General features: G+C 37.1%; 1 pseudogene; it reads left to right on the top strand.

Moving 5' to 3' along the window:
• The first annotated feature begins 2149 nt into the window (after positions 1-2149).
• On the top strand, positions 2150-2248 carry LOC132315420 (small nucleolar RNA R71; annotated as a pseudogene).
• The last annotated feature ends 2869 nt before the right edge of the window (positions 2249-5117 follow it).

Genomic DNA, 5117 nt, shown 5'->3' on the forward strand with positions numbered 1-5117 from the left:
CAATGCAAGAATAATCTTTGGGCTTCCATGCCCTCTCAAAGCAAGAATTTGAAACAAGACTTTTAGAATGCAAGGTTGAAGATGATCCTTTTGAAGTTTTGGTCTTATATAAAAGCTCACTTGCTTGACATTGAAGATTATGACATTTGTCTATAATATTAACCTCTCCTTCATATTTGTCAAATGAATTGGGTGTGGCATTAAAGATATTCAACTTCACCTTCATGTGGCCAAATAAGATCTTCATTATCCCCGTCCTACAATTGATGTTGTCATTAGCAGTTACCAAGAAAGGACGGCCAAGGATAACGGGAATTTGGATCTTAGAATTGGGGACCGGTTCCGTTTCAATGACAACGAAATCAACGGGAAAGAAGAATTTGTCAATCTTTATGAAAACATCCTCAATTATACCCCTAGGCTTCTTAATGGGTCGGTCGGTAAGTTGTAAAACTATCGACGTTGGTTTCAATTCACATAGGCCCAATTTAACATAAACCGAATATGGAAGAAGGTTAACACTTGCTCCTAAGTCAAGAAGCACTCGATTAATGATGTGATCACCAATAATGCATGAAGTGGTAGGTGAACCGGGGTCCTTAAACTTTGGCAAAGTGTTATGTTGCAAAATTGAGCTTACTTGCTCGGTCAAAACCACTTTTCTTGGTGCTTGGCTCTTGTTCTTCCGTTTTTAGGTGCACAAGTCTTTCAAGAATTTGGCATAAGCCGGAATTTGCTTGATTGCATCCAGAAGTGGAAGATTGACTTTTACTTGCCTAAACATTTCCATGATTTCATTGGTTTTTGCCTTTTGCTTGTCTTTTGAAATGGATCTTTTTAAGGCATCCGGAAATGGAACTTTTGGTTCAAATACTTTTTCAGAATTTCTTTTTGATGTCTCTTCAACACAAGAAGTTTTTAAATTATTTTGTTTCAAATCATTTTTCAACAAAACCTTTTCAAATTCATTTTTTTGCAAATCTCTCTTTAAATCATTTTCAAAACAATTCTTCAAATCACATTTTGAAGTTTTCTTAAATCATTTTCAAAACAATTCTTCAAATCACATTTTGAAGTTTTCTCATTCACAAGATCATGTATATGTAATGAAGGAGGAATGGGATGTGAAACGGGATGGGTGACAACTTGAGGTTGCACCGGTTCACTCTCTTCATTGGACATTTGAACTTGATTATCCATAATCCTACCACTCCGCAAGGTAGTCACCGCATTAACATGTTCAATGGTGTGGCCTTCCGATAAGGAATGGGTTTCCACAACACATTGTTGCTTAGGTGGGACATTAATAGGCATCTTTCCCTTCTCTCTTGCATTAAGAGTGCTTGCTATTTGCCCTACTTGGGTTTCTAGCTTCGCAATAGATTGAGAGTGAGAATGAAACAATTGTGTGTTTGCCTCAAGAGTGCCAAAAGCATTCAAAACTTTTTCTTCAAAGGCGGGACTTCTAGTATTTCCTTGGGAATAAGATTGGTTAGGAAAATGAGAATTAGCAAATTGATTCCCTTGTGATTGATAAGGTCTATAACCTTGGGATCATTGGTTTTGAAGTGGAGGTGGAATGTACTTCCCTTGAAAACCGCCTTGGGAAGGGTTTGAGCCGTCTCCTTGGTTTTTCCAATAGAAATTCGGATGATTTCTCTAACTTGGATTATAATGAGTACCATAAGGATTGTTCCCTTTGTTCACAAAAGCTACATTGACTTGTTCATTAGGTTCATTTTGCACTTTTCCGTGAGGACAATGAGAAGTAGAATGAAGAACACTAGAACAAGTCATACATGTTTCATTTGATGCACGATGAGAATGGTTAGGGAAGGAAGATACTTGGTTCGCCGAGTTTTGGTTAATCAAGAATTGATCAAACCTTTGAGATAAGGACTTCATTTCGGCGGCTATTTCATTTCAGTGGTCGACTTGATGTAAGCCAACACTCTTCCTACCTTTTGAATTTCTACTATTCTTGGATGACAATGTTCTATGCAAAGAATTTTCACTCATGCTCTCATAAAGATGCCACATGTCATCCTCATGCCTATCAATGTATGAGCCACCTATGGAAGCATCAACCATACCTTTGTAATTGTCCGATAAGCTTTCAAAGAAATATTGAACTAATTGCCATTTGGGCATGTCATGATGTGGATACTTCCTAAGCAATTCATTAAAGCGTTCCCATGCCTCATGAAACATTTCTCCATCTCCATGTGAAAATTCTCGAATTGAGGTTCTCATGGCATTGGTCTTAGAAACCAGATAGTACTTCTTCAAGAATTCTTGTTGCATTTCTGCCCAAGAAGTGATAAAAAAAGGCCTAAGATTGTTAAGCCAATACTTTGCCTTGTCTTTTAAGGTGAATGGAAAAAGTTTGAGTCTTAAAACCTCTTCCGGCATGTCCGTATATTTTATGGTGGAACATACTTTAAGAAACTCATCCAAATGCTTGTACGGTCCTTCACTTGGAAGTCCATGATAGTTTGTGGCTTAATTTCATAGTGATGTGCTCTAAATGGTGGCAATTGAATGCACGTGGGTGCATTGTATTCATTAGGTATATAATGATCTCTTAAAGCAAGTGGAGGATTAGCAATTTGAGGTGCAACATGGGCACCTTGATTTTGATTTCCTTAAATGATGGGAAGTTGTGGAGCATACATTGGCCTGGGCATTCCAAATGGAACTTGGACTTGTTGTTGTTGTGGTTGGTGAATGAATAGCCTAGGCATGCCTAATGGTGCTTGAATGTTCTCATGATGCACATTTGGATGAAGGATACCTTGTTGGTCTATGTGACCAAGGTCCTCTACATTCTCTTCATTATGGCCTTCCATTGATGTAATGGATCGGGTAGAACTAGAACTTCCTTTTCCTCTAAGATTTCTAACTATAGATTCAAGATGCAAATCAAGAGGGACAAGAGTTGGTCTTAGTGATCTACAACCATGCATGCACAATGTGAAAACACATAAACACAATGAATGAACAAACACTTTAATTTCACAACAATTTCAATAAAACTTCTTTCACAAACACTTAACCCATACTCCTATGCTTTAACAACAATAATGCAAAGAACAATTAAGATTGCCTCTACCCGGGCTCACGATTTATCTAAGAAATTAAAAACAAGCCTCCACACGGGCCGACGATTTAACTGAGGGATTGAGCAAAGAAAGTCTCACAAAGGTCCTTTAGCACTTCAACTCCAAATTTATAGCTTAGCTTAGCAATTTTTTTAAATTTTTAGCATTTTTCCTTGCTTGCTTAACTCCTTTGCTTGAATCCTACCTCAATGCTCCTTGTCAAAGATGAACAAACACAATAAGTAATCAAAAGAAAAATAAAAATAAAGTAAAGACACGATCAAAAGAGTACTAATTCCTAATGAATTCCACAAATACGACGTTGCCTAATCCCCGACAACGGCGCCAAAATTTTGACGATAGCCGCTTGTAAACGCCAAAATAATGTAGTGAATGTGCAGTTCAAGAAAAGCCTTTTAGGTCAAATTTAAATTTATAAAAACCACTACCACCACTACTACTAACGTAGCAAGAGTGAGTAGGGATCGCCCTAAGGGATTGGAGTCGTACTTGGTTGTGGAATCGCTATTAGGGTTAGTAGGTCGAGTGATCAAACAAATGGTTGGTTGATTGATTAAACTAAAGAACAAATTAAACTAAATAATTGAATGCAATAAGGAGTAAGTAAGAGAGAGAGAGATCTTGGGGTTTAGAGGTCACCACTAAGCAATGCTTTTCTATACCCTTAACTAGTGACTAATGAGGGAAATGTGTGTTGGAATATTGATGTGTGTGTGTGTGTTTGGTTGATTCAATTAGCAAGGGTGACCAATTAAGCATACATTATCTAATCAACATGTGAAAAGCATAATATATCTAGCAATTAAGTATATATTGTCTAAATAGCATGTGAAAAGCACAATATATCTAGCAAGTCATTAATCCTTTTATTAAGTTCACAAGCCAAATACACCACAAGGTTAGAGACATATGCCACTTGCATTCAAAAGTATGGAACATCAAACAACAAGCATGGATTGTCCTCCCATCTAACAACTATGCTACCACTACACTACAATTAAGCTAGTGACATGAAATTAAACTAATTAAGCTAAGGGAGAGGCACAATCCATTAAGAAATGAGCATGGACCATTTAGAAAATCACAAGAGCATTCTTTTAAGCACTATATTTTGACAATCTCTAGATCTATAGCCTTAATACATATAGACATGCATCAATAACACAAGAAATAGAGAAAAACACATGAACATCTATTCTAACATACATAGACATATGGATAGAATGAAATGATCAATTGGAAGCATTAAACCATATAAATCATTGAATAAACAAGATCTATATATATATAAGTGCCAAAACATGTATTACAACACTAATCCCTCAATAATACACAAAATCAAGATGTAGAAAGCATGCTTGGGACTAACTCTAGCCCCAGGACGATGTCTAGCCACTCATAGTAGTGCTTCTCCAACCCTCAAGGGCTAACTCCATGGTAGAGATTTGCTCCTTGGTTAATGAAGAGTCTCCAATGGTGTCTCTAGCCTCCTCCTCCTCTAAGCTTGCTCTCCAAGAGATGATATGATATGATATTAGCTCCCTTGATTTCCTTCCTGTAAAAAGCAATCCTTATTCTTATATAGGAAGGTCTAATGACACCAAAAATAAGCTAGGGTCGTGCACACAATATTCCCTAATGATTGGATAAAGGACAACTTTCAATGAACTGAAAATTTAACTTTTTCGCACTGGAGGAAGTTCGATCGATCGAACCTTAGACTTGGATCGATCGAACATGGCTGAGATCCATCGAACTTAGGCTGGATCGATCTTCATTGGTGGTGCTTTTTGGATAAAGACAAATCTGAGATATTTTGAAGATATTTTTGAGAAAAGGACAAAACTGGTTGGTAGGGTGGTATAACTAGATAAGATTAATCATTTGGATAAGGACAAAGCAGTTCGATTGATCGAAGAATGATGTTGGATCGATCAAACTTTTGAGATCTCTGAAAAAGTCATCATGGCTCTGATCCATCTTGAAGCGCTGAGA

This window comes from Cornus florida, unplaced genomic scaffold (genome assembly GCF_030987335.1).
Source record: "Cornus florida cultivar Cherokee Brave unplaced genomic scaffold, ASM3098733v1 CherokeeBrave_3.0.0_Hap2_Chr06, whole genome shotgun sequence".
Taxonomy (NCBI): domain Eukaryota; kingdom Viridiplantae; phylum Streptophyta; class Magnoliopsida; order Cornales; family Cornaceae; genus Cornus; species Cornus florida.